General features: G+C 44.3%; 1 protein-coding gene across 3 annotated transcripts in view; it reads right to left on the bottom strand.

Moving 5' to 3' along the window:
- Positions 1-19501, bottom strand: part of IQCK (IQ motif containing K) — a 124445-nt gene that overhangs the window by 9622 nt on the left and 95322 nt on the right. The window contains exon 11 of one of the 3 annotated variants that reach the window (XR_004592697.3): positions 744-857. The exons of 1 other annotated variant lie outside the window; for it this stretch is intronic. The gene's annotated coding sequence lies outside the window, so the exon portion shown is untranslated. Of the gene's footprint in view, positions 1-635; positions 858-19501 lie in introns of those variants that run through there. One more of the 3 variants, XM_034426255.3, reaches the window with a different exon arrangement.

The raw sequence follows: 19501 nt of genomic DNA, 5'->3' as shown, positions 1-19501 counted from the left end.
CAACCTCCCTGCCTACGGCAAGGTTCCTTATTCCATCCTGGGCTGTCCAATCTCTTCTTGAAAACCTCCAGTGATGGAGCAACCACAACTTCAGGTGGCAAGCTGTTCCACTGATTAATTGTTCTCCCTGCATGTCCAATTTGCCAAGGTTGAGAAACGCCCTCAAACCACTTACAGCCCTGAAAAAAAGTGACGAACCAGTCTTCGCGCTTACAACTGTTGCACCATCTTCACCGTCACAAAACGTGGCAACTGGCGTGTATTTCATAAACATGCATGGATTTTATTCACTAAGGAGCCATTTCCTGGCAGTGAGAACAATTAACCAGTGGGACAGAGGTTGCCTCCAGAGGTTGTGGATGCTCCATCACTGGAGGCTTTCAAGAAGATACTGGACAGCCACTTGTCTGGAATGGTAACAGGGTCTTCTCCTGTTTGAGCAGGAGGTTGGACTGGAAGACCCCCAAGGTCCCTTCCAACTCTGAATATATGTCCTTGTTCGTTGCTAAGTGAGGCTCCTGCAGAGTTTGGGGTCTCCTCGTCTGTCCATTCGCTTGAAAGCCTCCAGATTCCCCCACAAGCAGACTTAGATGTTACCACTTGGGAAATGAAACCGATTCCTCTCCTGCCACAGATCTCGCGGAAAGCTGTATTTATGAGGTGTGCTAAAGCATGGAAATGCCTTGGAGAAAAATGACTTCATTAAAAGAAAGGCTGGGTGATGAGGAGAAACGTGTCCTCACATGAACTTGGAGAACACCGCGGAGGGACTTCGGGATTAATGTCAGCGTCTTGTTCACCTTGAATCATGATTCTTCGAGTCGAAACGCCTCTTATTAGCATCTTAGCTTCTTCGCCTGGTAATCATAATTAAAAAAAAAAAAAGATTGGTATATTTATTTATTTATTTATTATTATTACGTGTATTTATATGCCGCCATTCTCCCGAAGGACTCAGGGTGGCGAACACAAGTTAAGAAACAAGTACAATAAAATCATAATTTAATCCAAAGAATTAATTAATAGTAAATAATAAAACCCGGGATCAGAGTCAGCCTATTTGTTCGAACAGCCAAGTCTTCAAGTCCCGACGGAAGCGGAGATCAGGAGCCGTCCGGAGCTCGGTAGGTAATTCATTCCAGAGGGTGGGAGCACCCACAGAGAACGCCCTACCCCTGGGCACAGCAAGGTGACATTGGCTCCCCGTCGGAACCCTGAGGAGAGCAGCCCTATGTGAGCGAACAGGACGGTGAGAGGCAGGCAGGAGAAGGTCATGCAAATATCCCGGACCTAAGTCATGAAGGGCCTTATAGGTGAGGACTAGCACCTTGAAGCGGACTCGGAGAACCACTGGTAACCAGTGCAGCTCACGCAGGAGGGGTGTTATATGGGAGTAATGAGGGGCTCCCGTAACAACCCGTGCGGCTGCATTCTGGATCAGCTGGAGTCTCCGGGTGCATCTCAGGGGCAGGCCCATGTAGAGGGAATTGCAGTAATCCAAGCGGGAAGTAACCAGGGCATGAGTGACATATATCAGATTGTGTTCATCAGGTTATTTTCTCTTGGGTTACAGGTAGCCCTCGATATACGGTCACAAATGAGCCCAAACATTTCCGTTGCTCAGCAAGACAGTGAAGTGAATTATGCCTCATTTTACGACCTTGCCACAGTTGTTAAGTGAATCACTGCAGTTGTTAATTTAGGACCACAGTTGTTCAGTGAATCTGGCTTCCCCATTGACCTTGCTTGTCAGAAGGTCACCAAAAGTGGATCACACGATCCTGGGACACCTCAACGACCACAAATATGAGTTGGTTGGCCAAGTGTCTGAATTTGGATCATGTGACCATGGGGATTTTGCAATGGTTGTAAGTGTGGGGAAATGGTCATAGGTCACCTTTTTTCAGTGCCACTGTAGCTTCCAACGGTCACTAAATGAAGGGGGTGTAAATTGAGGACTACCTGTACATCTGAAAATCCAATATGATGCTCTGGGACTTTAGAATTCAAACAGGCGCCTGTTACATAACCCCTCAGACTTAAGAATTGTTAATAAGAAAGACAAAAAAAATATGTCTTATTTTTATAAAATAAAAATATGATAGTGGATGTGGCAGTAAGTGGAGACAGCAGAAGAGAAGAGGAAGAACTAAAGACAGCTGGACTTCCTTGTTGTTGTTGTTTTCTTTTCCTTGAAGACATTTCGCTTCTCATCCAAGAAGCTTCTTCAGTTCAAAACTTCAGTTCAAAACTGAAGAAGCTTCTCGGATGAGAAGCGAAATGTCTTCAAGGGGAAAAAAAGAAAGAAAGTTGCCTCTTGAAAAGCACTTTTTGGGAAGGAAAAACTGGAGAAAATCACCAAAACCAAATAGAAGTGTGGCAAGAGAAAACAAAAGATGGTACCAATTTCGGTGCAATTGCAAATTATGTGGGGCACTACTTGAGTACTGACACAATCCCCATCTGTCAATTGCAAAAGGCAGCTTTTACTTGGAACAGCTTACATACTTCGAACACCATCAAACAGCCACATCTGCCTCTCCCGGGTCCTTGAGAAGGACTCGATAGGTGGACAAAAATGCCAAATCCAGTCTAAACATCTGGCTGATTTATGCCATGGACCATAATAATCATACTCCTTAGGGTATTGATCCATGGATTTCCTGAATGTTTCTTTGGTCTTTTCCTATAAGAATTGAATGGACCGGTGGCCTCCTACGATGCGAGGCAGTTGAGCACAGTTGAAAGGGATTGTAACAGTCAAAACTGTGGTGTGTGATGTCATCATGATCCATAACATAAAGCAGAGAATTTTCCTGCTTTTCTTCTCTCTCTCACCAGCTCACAAGCACTTGGATGAAAGAGAATTTGCTTTTTAAAGCCTCTTTCAAAGCTGAAGGGAATTTTGGAGGATTCCCCGGAGGGTGATGTGATGTGGGGCATTGCCGCACAGGTTCCATTCCCAATTAGCCAAGGGAAATACGCAAACCTCTTGCTGTTGGTTGTGAAGTCTCCTCTTGTGGAGTTTCTTTGAAGGCCTTCCTGCTTTCTACACCTCTATTAACACACACACACACACACACGAAAAACAGGAGGAGGCTGTTCTCAAGAGGTTCCGTTTTCCTCTCAAGTAAGTCAAGTAAGTTTGGTGGTTCAGTGGCTAAGACGCTGAGCTTGTTGATCGAAAGGTCGGCAGTTCAGCGGTTTGAATCCCTAGTGCGGCGTAATGGAGTGAGCTCCCGTGACTTGTCCCGGCTTCTGCCAACCTAGCAGTTCGAAAGCAGGTAAAAAATGCAAGTAGAAAAATAGGGACCACCTTTGGTGGGAAGGTGACAGCGTTCCGTGCACCTTTGGCATTGAGTCATGCCGGCCACATGACCACGGAGACGTCTTCGGACAGCGCTGGCTCTTCGGCTCTGAAACGGAGATGAGCACCGCCCCCTAGAATCAGGAACGACTAGCATGTATATGCGAGGGGAGCCTTTATCTTTACTTTAAGTCCAAGGGGGAATCCTGACTTTGAGAAATTGTCCAAAAATTCCTTCTCCCTTTGGAGAAACTGGGGGAAGTCAATCATAAGGTAAGTCCTCCTTTAGTGATTGCACCTGGGACTTGGAAGCCTGGTCCTTAAGCAAAGCAGCCGCTAAGTGAAATGGGGATGGTGCTTACAGTATGATCTGACTTCAGCTTTCCTTTGCTGGACAGATCCATGAAGGTCAGGGATGCAAGAACTGGTCCTAAGGTTATTTTTTTCATCCCTTTCAAATGGTCGCTAAATGAGGCAGTCACTAAACAAGGATTGGCTGTACTGTGATGGGGAATTTTCAAGGCCTGTTGATGGCCAATAGTACATTAAAAGAGGGAAGAGGAGAATTTTGTCCTTCCTTCCCCCAAAACACTTACAATCTTAAACATTGAATACGGAAGAGAAATCTGTGTTACACTGGAACAGGGGTGGCCAACTACGACCCCTTTATGACCTGCGGACTTCAATTCCCAGAATTCCTGAGCCAGCTGGACGAGGAATTCTGGGAGTTGAAGTCCACAGGTCATAAAGGGGCCACAGCTGCCCATCCCTGCACTGGAATGATACTGTTCTCTGCCCTCTATAATAATAATAATTATTATTATTTTACAATTGGAGAACTCCGAGCACCCAGAAAATTACCCCGTATTTTTTTTTTCTCTTATTTCATTTAAAAGTGGACTTTTCCTTGATTTTTGCACCCCAGGTATTTTTTTCCAACCGATTTCTCCTGCACCAAGGAGAAAAACCAAAGCTCGAGAAAGCAATAAAAAACATTTCTTTTGTTTCTTCCCTTCTCACTCCCAATATTTTTTTTTTTTTAATTTGATTTATATGCCGCCCTTCTCCAGAGACTCAGGGCGGCTTACGATGCGTTAAGCAATAGCCTTCATCCTTTTGTATATTTATGCAAAGTCAGCTTATTGCTCCCACAAACTGGGTCCTCATTTCACCTACCTTAGAAAGGATGGAAGGCTGAGTCAACCTTGAGCCTGGCGAGATTCGAACCCTGCAGTAATTGCAGGCAGCTGTGTTAATAACATTAAACCACTGTACTACCAAGGCTCTTAATATTGTCAGAATAGTGGCTTTGGGTGTGTGTGTGTGTGTGTGTGATGCACGATCTTCAGCCCAGCTGGGTTTTTAGCTGCAGAAGTCTTTTGACAGAATGGGGAAAGGAAAAAAAAAAGAAAAAGCTTGGCAATTGAAACGAGCCTTTCCCGGAAGGTGTTAAGAAGAGGAATGACTGTGTACATTTTAAAAGAGCATGTTAAAGGAATCACCGACACAAAGCGCAGGAGAACTAGGTCTGCCATGCCATTGCTTAGCAACCGCATGTTAACCCCCTGCAAGAAAAACAGCCAGAGGTATCCCAGCTAAAGCGGAGAATACGGGGGCATGCAAGACAGACAGCAAGCACCAGAGAAGCTGAGATTTGAAGGGGCTGAAAAGTCACCGTTTTCCATCCGATCTTCGTGATCGTAACAACCGCATCTTGACTGTATCAGATAATCATCTTTCTCCGGGCAGAAAGGGTACCCAGAGGTCTTCAGCATCACGTCCAACCAATTGAAAAACAAACAAACAAACCCTGATTTTGAAATGTCTTGGAAGAGGAAGCTAAGGAAGCCAAGGACTAATTGGGCCAGTATTAGTACAGGCGGTCCTCGGCTTACAACCTTTCGTTTACTGAAGCTACAACGGCACTGGGGAAAAAAAAGACTTTTCACGCTTACGACCTGTCAGGTTACGATGTCGTCTCAAATAAATTGCATTTCCAAACAAAAAGTCTTTGATGAAATCTTTCATTTGTTGAGTACCAACAATCTGTCCCCGACTACGTCGTAGCCGACACTGACCCTCCGACCCCAAACCCTTCCCTTTCCGTTCCCCAATTCTCAGCGTCTCATTGGCCATCTTCCAAGTCAGTCTCCCCATTTCTTTACTTCAACTCACAGGAATGTCCCCCCCTCCCATCCCATCTCCTAGGGGATATTATCTACAGAGAAAATAAGTAGGTGAAAAGTCAAGCGTCTTCTTCGTCTCTTTATGCCAGCACTAGAGTGCTGACACGACCGTTGCAGCGTTTCCCCGTGGTCACATGATCAGAATTTGGATGCTTGGCAACGGGTTCATATTTACGACGGGTGCCGTGTCCCAGGGTCATGCGTTTACCTTTTATAACCTTCCGGCAAGCAAAGCCGGATTCACTTTTAACAGTCATGTTACTAACTTAATGGCAGCGATTCACTTAACAGCTGTGGCCAGGAAGGTGGTAAAATGGGGCAAAACTCACTTAGCAACTGTCTCGCTTAGCAACAGATTTTTATTTTATTTATTTATTTATTCTTATTTATTTATTTAGCTTGTCAAACATGTACGAGATAACAGGAATAAGTAAAAACATGGATATGAATACAGGAAATGGGGACGAATAAATGGGGACAGTAGGACAGGGACGGAAGGTACGCTGGTGCGCTTATGCACGCCCCTTACAGACCTCTTAGGAATGGAGTGAGCTCAACGGTAGACAGTCTAAGGTTAAAGTTTTGGGGGTTTGGGGAAGAAACCACAGAGTCAAGTAGAGCATTCCAGGCATTGACCACTCTGTTGCTGAAGTCATATTTTCTGCAATCGAGTTTGGAGCTGTTTACCATGAGTTTCTATCTATTGTGTGCTTGTGTATTATTGCGATTGAAGCTCAAGTAGTCATTGACAGGTAGGACGTTGTCGCAGATAATTTTGTGTACTACGCTTAGATCAGACCGAAGGTTGTCTAAGCCCAAAATTTCAAGCCTGGTCATAAGGTATTCTATTGCGGGTAGAGGAATGGAGGACTCTTCTCGTGAAATTTTTGGGGAGGCTCAATTGCAGTTGTAAGTTGAGGACTACCTGTATTAATATTGTGACCCCACCCCCCAAAAAAACCCCATCCTCATGAAGAATGTTCAGATTTCAAGATGTCAATGTTGAAAGCACGGTGCTTCTGAAAATCCCTAACCTTGAGAAGTGTTTGGTTGGTGAATTTTCTTGCTGCAGAATTTGTAGGGATGGGGGCACTTTCATTGCTTTTTCAAACTGAGGAGCGTGTCAAAAAGTCAACAGGATGCTATTTAGAATAATGATTTCTGAGCTGCTCATCAGGCAGAACAGCTGTTGCTGCTAATTAAAGACAAGTGAAGGAATAACCTCTTCAGAGTGACACTGGTGTCCAAATGGGCATTGGAAAGAAAGCTTTTCTTTTCTTTCTTTTTTTTTTAGGATAGCAATTAGCAACGTAAGAGTCAAATGCGGTTCTTGATTTATTTATTTATTTATTTATTAGCAGCTGGTGCACCTTTCAACTCTACAGTTGCTTGAACATATGAAAATCTCAAGTGTATGAAAATTGCTACTTGAACCCCCTTAAATGCAATAAAAGCTTCTTGCAATGCAGGAGAAGGAAAGACAAGAGAGCGGAGTCAAACAAGTAATCAGCCTGGAATCGTTACGTTCTCACAAACTAACTACCGGTAAATCCAACCCCTCTTGAATTCTGTTAACTCTTTATCTGGCACCAATTTACTGCTGTTAGTTGACTCGATCCTTGTGTACAGGTAGTCCACAATTGGGAACAGAAATTCTGTTGCTAAGCAAGGCAGTCATTCAGTGAGACATGCCCAATCTTGTGATGTTTTTTGCCATGGTTGTTAAGGAAATCACTGCGGTTGTTAAGTGAATCATATCATTATTAAGCGATTCTGGCTTCCCCTATAGATTTTGCTTGTTGGAAACCAGCTAGTAAGGTCGTGATTACCATAACACTGGAACCACTGTAGGTACATGCCAATCACCGAGGAACCTGAACTTCGTTCATGTGACGATGGGGATGCTACGACAGTTATATGAAGACTGGTGGTAAGTCACTTTTTTCAGGTGTAACTTTGAACAGTTGCTAAATGAATTAAGTTGAAGACTACTTATTAATATAGGCCTGAGCAATAAATCAGCTTAATGTGTGGTCCTAATTCTTTGTACCCGACAGTTGCCCAAAGTCACTTGACAGTGAGATAGGCAGCATAAAAATGTAATAAATAAAATAAAACCCTGTTTAGTTTGTGCGTCGCTACAAGTTGCTTACGGTTCAGCGTTCTGTGCAAAGTCAGATAAGAAGCTAAGTCAGGAACCAAGTGAAGGAAAAGTTGGGTTGCGCCACCTGGGCCCTCGATCTGCATCCAAGCATCCCTGTGTTTGGCTTATGCCGATTGCGATGTCTGCATCAGCACCAAAGATAGGATACTGCCCAGCAGGCACCGGTCCAGAGATGTTAGACAAAGGGTCACTCTGTGCTGGCTGCTGGTATGTAAAACCCGGGCACTTCGCAGCCAGCTTTGCGGTTGGCACAAATAGCTTTCTACTTAATACCTTTTCTTTAACAGCAGTACAAGCTTCTACAGGCATTGCCAGCATGCCAGAAAAGGCAGGGAATCTCTCAGATCCTCAATGGATTTGATTATTGCAGCAGAATTGTTGCAGAATTATAAGAAGGGCCTGGGGAAGTCATCTAGTCCAGCAATGCACCAACAAGAGATGGGGGGATGCACTTGAGCTAAGAGCCCATTACAATGAACAGATTGGGGTTTCCTGTAAAGGGTGATGCATTTATAGGAATGTGGATTCTTTCTATTTAGCACATCTGGATTTTTATTTTATTTTTTTAATTTGATTTATATGCCGGCCTTCTCCGGAGACTCAGGGCGGCTTACAATGCGTTAAGCAATAGCCTTCATACTTTTGTATATTTATACCAAGTCAGCTTATTGCCCCCACAAACCGGGTCCTCATTTTACCTATCTTAGAAAGGATGGAAGGCTGAGTCGACCTTGAGCCTGGGGAGATTCGAACTTACTAATTGCAGACAGCTGGAGTTAAATTACAATGCATTAGTCTGCTGAGCTATCCAGGCTCTTATTTTATTTTATTTTATTACTGTATTTACTGTTTTACCCCAAAATTGGATCCTGTATTATATTCTTGTTTTTTTATATGTTGTAAGGCTAATCAATTAATAATTTATTCACCCACCCACCAATGTATCGATCTACATCGCTGTCTGACTGTTCTGTCTGGCTGTGTCTATGTATCCATCCATCCACCTACTTATCTATACACCTACCTATTTACATATCTGTATCTCCATCCAAAGGGGACGCGGTGGCTCAGGGGCTAAGACGCTGAGCTTGTCGATTGAAAGGTCGGCAGTTCAGCGGTTCGAATCCCTAGCGCCGCGTAACGGGGTGAGCTCCCGTGACTTGTCCCAGCTTCTGCCAACCTAGCCGTTCGAAAGCACATAAAAGAAAATGCCAGTAGAAAAATAGGGAGGAAGGTCACAGCGTTCTGTGCGCCTTTGGCATTGAGTCATGCCAGCCACATGACCATGGAGACGTCTTCAGATAGCGCTGGCTCTTTGGCTTTGAAACAGAGAGGAGCACTGCCCCCTAGAGTCGGGAACGACTAGCACATATGTGCGAGGGGAACCTTTACCTTTACCTTTTATCTCCATCCATTTCTCTCTATCCATCTGTCCACCCATCTATATACATATCCATCCATAAATACATACACTCATTTATCTTCTTACTTATCCATTCATCTATTCACCTCTCTCTCTCTCTCTCTCCCCTCCCTCCCTCCCTCTCTCATGTTTTGAAAGGGAGATCATATCCAACTTCCTGCAAATCTGGTCTATGGCTATAGGTTCCAGGGCCTGAAAGTGAAAGCGGATTCCCTAAAAGTTTCCTCCACTCTCTCCTTTTCTTCTCTTCCATCCATCTCAAATTTGGTGGCTTCCCTTGAAGCTTCTTCTTTCCAGATGGAACATATGTCCCACCCTTTCTTTTCTCTTAAGTCTTGCCTTCGAGCAACTCATTGCTCTGACTCACGTCTAGATGGAGGACGTACAAAGTGTTCAAAAGCCACTTTACTGGCCTCGTTAGTTGGGCAGGGCAGTAGTCCAATGTGGGATCTTCCTCCCCTCCTTTCCTGTTCCTTTATTCTTTCTCCCTTCTTCCATTCATACTAATAAGCCGTTGATAACTTTCTGGAACTGAACACAGTTAGCACTAAGAGCCCTAGTCCGGTCCTTCAGGGCACCATGAATTGAATTAACATCATTTTAAAGTCCATTGGCACAGATCAGCCCATCCACAAATGCACACCCCAGAAAATATACATAGTCTTCCTGTTCTCATCTGCTACAGAGGCTGCTTGATGCCACATAGAAAGGCGGCAGAGGCAGCAATAGGAAGAAGAAGAAGAAGAAGAAGAAGAAGAAGAAGAAGAAGAAGAAGAAGAAGAAGAAGAAGAAGAAGAAGAAGAGGAGGAGGAGGAGGAGGAGGAGGAGGAGGAGGAGGAGGAGGAGGAGGAGGAGAAGGAGAAGGAGAAGGAGAAGGAGAAGGAGAAGGAGAAGGAGAAGGAGAAGGAGAAGGAGAAGGAGAAGGAGAAGGAGAAGGAGAAGGAGAAGGAGAAGGAGAAGGAGAAGGAGAAGGAGAAAAGGAGGATGGATGGACAAGAACAAGAGCAGAAGTGAGGGCTGGAGACCCAGAAGGATATCTTCTCTTCCCCACTTGTTGGGAAGGAGATTTCTAGAGTTACAAGCAGATTACATTCAGATGATATTCTCTGCAATTGCTTGGAGAGACTCCTCCATGAGAAAGAGATTAGAACTAAGGCAAACTAAAGTGAGAAGAAGCATGAAAAAAGGGTGTATCACGTTTTCCCTGGTGTTGAGGGAGGATTGGCCTCCCTTTCCTTCAGCATCTTGGGTCTGTTCTGACCTAGGCTCCCTTAACAAGCAGGAGGCAGGAACTGGTCCCGGCAAAACCTCTTTTATTTACACGACTGTGAATTACGTTCGTTCACAGTCAGCAAGGTTTGTCCAAACAGTTTTTCAAAGGAATATTTCTCAACACACCTTATCTCATTTGGCAAGCTGCCACGTAACTTGTTTCCAACTGCAGTACAAGGCAAAACTTGGCACAGAGTCTCTCAGAGTCACGGAACGAACGAATTGTTTCCTGCAAAAGCCCACTCCCTGTTCGCTCCTCTTTTATTTCCTATGAGAGGGGCCAACTACCTCCAAGGTGTGGCTTTACTCTCGAGTCGACCCTGCTTTCGGAGTTGTTCTTGTCTTCTGGCAGCTCTGCACATGCGCGGACTGGGAACGGGCTCCAGCTGTTCCTCTGCCTCGCTGCTGTCTACCTCCTTTTCTGCCTCCGATGCAGAGCCCTTGTCTGAGCTTTCCCCAACCCCCAGGACTGGCCCAAGTTCCTCCCCAACCTCCTCACTGTCTGACTCTGCTGGACATCGGCGGGCCACAACAGGGTCATCCAATGAAGCTGAATGGCAGGGATAGAGGATCTGGGTCTGAGAAAAGGAAATTCTTCACATAGGTTATGTTTAACAATATGTTTTTTGGATGGCTTTTTTATAGAACAGTAGAGATGAGGGAGGGTTTCAAGGCCATTCCATTCATTGAGGGACTGAAATTAAAGCACCAGCAGCAAGTGCCTGATTGATCAAGGATATCCAACAATCTTCCTAAGATCATCTATCCTACCACTGAACTGCTCTTACTCTTGATTATCTATGGTCATATTGGCTTTAACCAGGGGTGAAATGCTCCCGGTTCAGACCGGCTCAGGTGAGTAGGTAGCGATGGTGGCGGGCAGTTCGGAGAACCAGTAGCAAAAATCCCTGCCCCCGCCCCCCCAAGCCCAGCTGAGCCGCGCGATCATCAGAGCCTTTTTTTCCTTTTAAATGGCTCTGACCAGCTAAGCTCTGACGATCCCAGCTGAGTTGCCTGCTAATCAGGCAACTCAGCTTGGATTGTCAGACCCGTTTAAAAGAAAAAAAGTTGCTTAAAGTTGCCAAGGTTGGAGACCCCTGTTCTATTGGGTAAGTTTTTTTCCCCTTTGGGAGCTTTAAAAAAAATAATTAATTGGGTGTTTTTTTTTAGTTGCTCTTTTTTTAGAACCTAGCCATTTAAAGTTTAGGAAGTTTTAAATTTAGCTGCTTTTATATAAAAATAAAAATAAAATAAAATAATATTTGTGCAGCTTTCTGAGATTTAGTGTGTTTCTGTAGTGTTTCACTCTAACTACACAAACACACAAAATCTCACAAAGCTGTATGTGGAATTTTGTGTGTGTAAAGTGTGAACGTTGGTTTTTTGGGGCTTTTTGTGGCTGTGTGAGGTTCCTGCTGGTTGCAGGGGCCATTTTGGGTCTAGCACAGCTGCTTTTACATTGTGGGTGAGCCAGTTGTGTTGTGTTGTGTTTTGTGGGTTAAAAAAGGGCAAAAAAGTGACATTGACTTGGCCACGCCCACCCAGTCACCTTACCACCAAGCCATGCCCACTAATGAAGCCACGCCCACAGAACCCGTAGCAAAAAAAATTAGATTTCACCCCTGGCTTTAACTCTTGGTAACCACAGGGATAAATCTTCTCCAAGTTGATCTGGAGAACCTGGCTTTTTCGATCTCCTGGCAGTCTGTCTATTACCACTCTAAACAAGTCCATCAACCTTGCTACAGGTCATTCTCTTCTCTTTCCTTCTAGCTTTTCCAACAATATCAGCTTCTCAAAAAAAGCTAGCAGTTCTTACCGTTCGGAATGTTTCTTTCATATTCATCAGGAATCCGTCTCCTTGTACTTTAAGGCCATTATTCAGTGCTCTGTACTCAACAGGAAAGAACAGCTTGTGTCTTGTAGTGTGCTTGAAAAAATACAATTATGCCCCCTCTCAGACTTCTTAAAGGCTAAACAGATCCGGCTCTCTTGATCTCTTCAAGTCCTTGTTAAAATTGGCTCCACGAAAGGATTCAGGATTTTAAAGAGTCTTCTCTAAGCAGAGTTCAGGACCAGGCAACCTCTACAGAATCCCTTTCAACGGAGTTTAAAATGTTATCATTTTCTTTGTGTTGCTCTCCATCAGACGTCCACAAAAACCTGATCGCTCTCAACAGATGCTTTTGTATCCTGACCTGGGGTCCAAGGCGATTAAAGAGCTGGACCAGGAGTGCTAAAGCTAGTCTTGCGTTATGGATGAATGCCACCTGGTGACCTTGGACTCATCCCTCCTCCTCAACCCTAGGAAGAAGACAAGCACAAACCACTTCCATCATGCTAGCTAGAAACCTTCGTGAACTTGTCCATGTAACTGTCAAAGGAGTTTAAAACAGGGGTGAAATGCTACCGGTTTGCACCGGTTCGGGCGAATCGGTAGTAATAAAAGCTACCAGTTCGGGCCAACCGGAAGTAAAAAAAAAAGGTACCAGTTCGTCCGAACCGGTATTTCTAACGATCAGCTGTACCACGCGATTTATATTAGCTAGAAAACAGGAAATCCTGCTTTCTAGCGAATATAAATTGCGCGGCACAGCTGTTTCTCCCCCCTCGCTGTTCTACTTACCTTCAAAAGGCTCCTTTTCCCATGCGACGCGTGCATTTGGCACGCACGGTGCATGCGCGGGCAGCGAACTGGTGGCAACCCACGGAGGATTTCACCCCTGGTTTAAAGGATCCAAATGCAACGGCTGAGGTGAGAAATGTCCAAGCAATGTTGTCCCACTTTTGCAGGCAAGGGTGTGATTCTCCTGGTTCGCTGTAACCCTGCATTTCAGGACTTTTTTCTTTGGTTGTTTTTTTTTTTTATGAATTTCTCTTTACTGATTAAGTTGGTTTGGTGACTCATGTTCTTTGTTCCTCCTGAGCTACTTATCTGGACAGGGATAATTGCAGGAACCTCTTTCTTTTTTTTTCACATTCAGAGAAAGCACTGTCACCCTCTGTTGATTCCTTTGCTAGACCTCACAAAGCAATTTGAGGCTTCTGAAGGGAAATAGGTTTAAATGATTACATCCCTGCGTGATTAAAAAAAAGAAAAAGAAAAAGAAAGGGGAGGAGGCCACATTTTGTGTAAGTTGGCTGCGAAATGTATGATTCACAGAGGGCACGGAAGGGTGGACTGAAGACTTTTTCCAGAATGCTCCCGGATGTTCAGGGCAATTAAGTCTCTTCCCCATGTTATGCAAATATATAAAAATGGGTATCAAGTGCAAAAGGCAACAGAGGAGAGAGAGGGAAGGAGGGAGGTAGAGTGGGGGAGAGAGAGAGATACAGACACACTAGTCTAGCTACAAATAGGCCCTCCATGGCTGACTTCTCACATCCTATTAAGCCCAAGATACTTACTTTTTGAGGGACACGGTGGCTCGGTGGCTAAGACGCTGAGCTTGTCAATGGAAAGGTCGGTAGTTCAAACTAGGGTTTGAATCCCTAGCGCCACGTAACGGGGTGAGCTCCCGTGACTTGTCCCAGCTTCTGCCAACCTAGTAGTTCGAAATCACATAAAAAATGCAAGTAGAAAAATAGGGACCACCTTTGGTGGGAAGGGAACAGTGTTCCGTGTGCCTTTGGCATTTAGTCACGCCGGCCACAGGACCACGGAGACGTCTTTGGCTTTGAAACGGAGATGATCACCGCCCCCTAGAGTCGGGGACAGCTAACACATATGTGTGAGGGGAACCTTAATCTTTACTTACTTTTTATCTTGGCATCTTTTGCAAACCTAGATTATGGTTTACAAGCAAAGATCTAAGGCTAAGCCCATTCTTTGAATCCCAGTCAGCTACAAGAAACCATAGCTCGAGACCACATGTGAAACCACGCATAGGTCATCTGTGACTTAGCAACCACAACTGAGCCCAAAAATTTCTGTTGCTAAGTGAGACAGTTATTTAAATGAGTTTTGCCTTATTTTACAACCTTTCTTGCCCACAATTGTTAAGTGAACCATTAGGTACACGGTTGTTAAGTGACTCTGGCTTCCCGGTGGACTTTGTCAGAAGCCACAAAAGGTATCACATGACCCCTGGGGCACTGCAACCATAGCAAATATGAGTCAGTTGTCTTAATTTTGATCACATGACCATGAGAATGCTACAACAGTCATAAGGGTGAAAAATTGTAATACATACCTTTTTTTCATTGCTATTGTAACTTCGGTCAGTAAATGAAAGATTGTAAGTCGAGTTGCAAAAATTGCAATGAAACCCGACTGTACTTGGAGTAAAGCCTCTGTAGGACGTAGGCTTAGGCCCTACGTTGTTTAGCCTTGGTCATGCTACAGGACGCCTGTCAGGTTTCGAGGTCATCTCAAATAAATTGCATTTCAAACAAAGTCTTTGAAGAAAACTCCCATTTTTTAAGCACGACATTCAAAGTCCGACTCCATCGTAGCCAACACTGACTTCCAGACCCAAAACCCTCCCTTTCCATTCCTCCCTCCCCTGCACTCATTGGCCATCTTCCAAATCACTCTGCCCCTAATCTACTGCTCCAGTTCAAAGGAATTTCCCCCCTCCCCTCCCATCTCCTAGGGGATATTATCTCCAGGGAAAATAAGTAGGTGAAAAGTCAAACGTCCCTTTCCAGACACCTCCGCTTCTCCTTCTTATGTCAGCACTAGAGTAATTGCAGTTTAAAGTGCTGACAACGCCTCTATTTTGTAGCCAAAGACTTAACACGATTTCCCTCCTCCCTTCCTAACTCTTTCTGATTCCCCTTTAATGCTAATAACCTGCAGAACAAAATCAGTGCAATTGACTTCATCAGAAATTCAGTGATGTTGTAACTTCGGACAATAAATGAATGGTTGTAAGTCGAGGACTACCCGCAATGATTGTCGTGTTTTCTCAAGCGAGGAGGTCTTCTCTAGACAATTTGCAAGCAAATCAAAGGTGAAGGAAACGTTTTCTTCTGAGCTCGCAGTGACAATAATTGACGTTAACCTGCAGAGTTGGGACTTCAAGGAAGAACGTGGAAGTAACTTGGTGTTCCACCTTTTCACACCGCTCCAGTACAAAAAGCAACTGTCTCGGTTCAGAACATGCGCAAAGGCACACTCTGGTTGAATTCTAACTAATATATCGTTGACTCCGGTGGACGACAGCCAAGACCTTGTCTGCTAAAAAAAAAATCCAGAACTGAGAGATTAAAATGCACCTGTCTTAAAATTCGGTTGAAAGCCAGGAGTGGACTTCAAAAATTTTAGTTCTCTGCCTGGTTCCTGGATGGGTGTGGCCATGGCCTAATCGGCCTCCTGCACCACAGTGGAGGGGGGGCATTTTCTCCCTTCCTGGGCTCCGGAGGGTTTCCTTGAACCTCCGGGAGGGCAAAAATGGCCTCCCCAGACTCTGGAGGCCCTCTAGAGGCCAGAAATGGGCCCATTTCCAGCCTTCCCGAACTTCCGGTAGGCCCATTTTTTTGCCCTTCCTGAGCCTCTGTGCACGCCCTGCACTTACCTGCATCCAAAATGGGTCACATGGGGACTCCTGGGAGGGGAGGGGAGGGGTGGGCAGGGTCAGCCAGGAGTGGGATTTGGGGGTTCTCCGAACTGCACAGAATCTTAGCTAGAGGTTCTCCTGAACCCCTGTGAACCCCCAGCAGCCCCACCCCTGTTGAAAGCTTCTGTTCGGCTTATGGAGTTAGGAGAAGGGACTGAGGTTTTTTTGGATAAGTTGGCAATCAAGAGTTCCTTTGCTTTTGGTGGTTATACGTAGATCCTCGTTCACACCTGCATTTTTCCTTAGCAGCTAAGGTTTCTACAAATGATGTTGAGATGTGGAGACTCTAGAAAGAGTGCAGAGAAGATCAACAAAGAGGATTTTAGGGGACTGAAGGCTAAAACATACGAAGAACGGTTGCAGGAACTGGGTATGTCTAATTTAATGAAAAGAAGGACCAGGGGAGACATGATAGCAGTCTTCCAATATCTCAGGGGCTGCCCCAAAGAAGAGGGAGTCAAGATATTCTCCAAAGCCCCTGAAGGCAGGACAAGAAGCAATGGCTGGAAACTAATCAAGGAGAGAAGCAACTTAGAATTAAGGAGAAATTTCCTGACAGTGAGGACAATGAATCAGTGGAACAACTTGCCTCCAGAAGTTGTGAATGCTCCAACACTGGAAGTTTTTAAGAAGAGGTTGGACAACCATTTGTCTGAAATGGTGTAGGGTTTCCTGCCTAAGCAGGGGGCTGGACTAGAAGACCTCCAAGGTCCCTTCCAATAGAATAACATTCTATTCTAAATGCAAATGGGGGGAAAAAACCCCTGTATTTTGCAAAGAAGAAAAGAAACCCTTTCCTCAAAGTTGCAGCTTTTAATGGAAAAGAAAGATGTTGCCTGCATGGGCTGTAGATCTAGAGAGCTATCAGCTCGGTTTTATCCAATTTCAATTAAATTTGAATAAAAGCCAGAGTGGTACAGTGGTGAAGGTGTAAGATTGATTGGGAATAGCCAGGTTCCAGTTGAACATCAGCCTTGCAAGCTTCCTGGATCACTTAGCTAGTGGTGATTTGAGCCTTAAAATATGTCGCAGAGGAATTTTGCAAAAAGAGCAATCTGTATCAATACAGATCCATGGAGGCAGGTAGGCAGGCTAATTATTTCGGAAGGCCAGTAGGTTATTTATCATTATTATTGTTTAATTTATTTGCTGCCTATCTCGCCATGGCGCTATTCTATGCAGCTTACAACAATAAAAAGGAAGAAATGAAGAGTGTAAACAGAAGTAAAATAATAAAACAATAAAATAAACAATCAAAAAAGAACACAAAGAGAACACGTCAATACAATAAAAAGACGGATGGGTAGACAGCAGTTATAGCAGTTAAAGCGGTTAAGTCACTAGACTAGGAACAGAAAGATTCTAGTTCTGATCCACCATCAGCCATGTAGAAGACTGGAGATACAGATACAGGTAATCCTCAATTTACGACCAAAATTGGACCATAAAATTCATTGTTAAGCAATGCAATCATTAAGTGAGGCATCACATGTCTACACCCTATTTTTACAATCTTTTTTTGCCTGCGGTCATTAAGAAAGGCATCGCATGACTGTGACTAGTGATGTTCGGTTGGCTTCCCCGTTGACTTGACTTGTCAGAGACCACTGAGAAGGTAGCAAAAGGCTGTTCATGGGACACACACACACACACTCCGGATGCTGCAACTGTCCTAAATATCTGCCAGTTGCCAAGCACCCAAATCATCATTGGGTGACCACAAGGCTATTGCGATGGTCACAAGCGTTATTTTGCCTGCTTCGTTGTGCTTTTTTGATGATGCATCTATCTATCTACCTATCTATTGTATCTATCCTACTTATATGGCTGCCCATCTCACAAGGGAATGACTCTGGTCAGCGTACAGCTGTGAATTAAAAAGAAAAAAACAATAAACGTATAAAATTGTCATCATTAAAAGCTATTAAAAACTATAAAAATAATATTTAGTAATGTTGCTTAAAGAGCTCTGAAGGAAAGGGAAGGGGAAGGAGATAAAAGGGATACATCTAGATTTTGCTTGATTTCTTTTTCCCCCCATCTGTCTTTTATCTATATCTATCATAGTTGATATTGAAACTTGGAAGCCTTATCATCATCTCCTCACTCACAGTCTGGAGAAAAGTGAGTTTCATATAACGTTTCTGCTCTGAAAAAGCCACTTCTTTTTGCAGGCTGTTATTCCCAATATTTTTGCTTTACTGTACTGTCATCCTTTTCACTGGAGATGGTAGGATTCAAACCCTGGACCAATCATCCCTCTCCCATCCCCTCAAGCAACCAAGAAGGGGAGCAATTCATCAGATAATAACTTGACTGGCTGACACCAGATCCTTGTTAACTGCTCATCTCTCAGCAGGCAAAGGACAAGCATTGCCTTGCTCTGTGACCTGTGAATTATCACCTTCAATGCTTGACAGAAAATTAGCCCATCCTAGCTGTATTTCATCCTACTTAAGGCTTGGTGCCACTTCTTATTCTTGGAATAATTGAGGGATTTATTTATTCACCCTCAAAATGCTCTGGAAACATTATTGAAGCAAGGCCGTTGAGGGAGCTTCAAATTTAAGCTTCAAATTCAAATCTTTAAAGCAAGGGTGTCCAACTTTGGTAACTCTTAAGACCCGTGGACTTCAACTCCCAGAATTCCCCAGTTCCATGCCCCCATCTCTCCTGACCCGCCAAGTGGGGTGGATCAAATACTGGTAGATAGCTAGGCTAACACAGAGATGGAGGGAGGGAGGGAGGAGAGCGAGAGCGAGAAATTTATTTATTTATTTATTTATTTATTTATTTATTTATTTATTTATTTATTTATTTATTTATTTATTTATTTATTTATTTGCCATATTTCTATGCCACCCACTCTCCGAGGACTCTGGGCGGCTTACACCAAAGACAGTATACTAAATAGCATATTGCCCCCTAACAATCTGGGTCCTCATTTTACCCACCTCGGAAAGATGGAAGGCTGAGTCAACCTTGAGCCGGTGAGATTTGATCCACTGATCTGCTGAACTAGCAGTCAACTGAAGTAGCTGCAGTACAGCACTCTAACCACTGCGCCACCTCAGCTCATTTGCTTTCCTCAACTCATCCCAAGGCAGAAGAGCAATTGGCAGTTTAACAGATTAACAGAGTTGGAAGGGACCTTGTAGGTCATCAAGTCCAAACCCACCCACCCACCCACCCCCCGGCCAAGCCGGAAGACCCTACACCAGCATTTCTGACAGAGGGCAGTCCAATCTTTTCTTGAAAGCCTCCGGTGATAAAGCTTCCACAATTTGGGAATTATATCGCCAAACTTTTGGTGCCATGCTGAGCTTGTCAGCTGGTGGGTTGACAGCCCAGTTTGAGACCCAGGTTCATTGCAATGGGGTGAGTTCCCATTCCTTGCCCCCAGCTCCTTTCCACATAGCGGTTCAAAAGCATGCAACTGTGAGTAAATAAATAGGCACCACTTTAATAGGATGGTACAGCATTCCATGCATCTTTGGCATATAGCCATGCTGGCCACATACCACAGAAATTGTCTGCGGACAACGCTGGATCCCTCAGCCAAGAAACAGAGATGAGCAACATGCCCTT

Source organism: Pantherophis guttatus, chromosome 14, assembly GCF_059756535.1.
Source record: "Pantherophis guttatus breed Tessera chromosome 14, ASM5975653v1, whole genome shotgun sequence".
In the NCBI taxonomy this organism is placed as follows: domain Eukaryota; kingdom Metazoa; phylum Chordata; class Lepidosauria; order Squamata; family Colubridae; genus Pantherophis; species Pantherophis guttatus.
The sequence above is the reverse complement of the archived record's forward strand: the minus strand, read 5'-3'. Positions and strand labels throughout refer to the sequence as shown.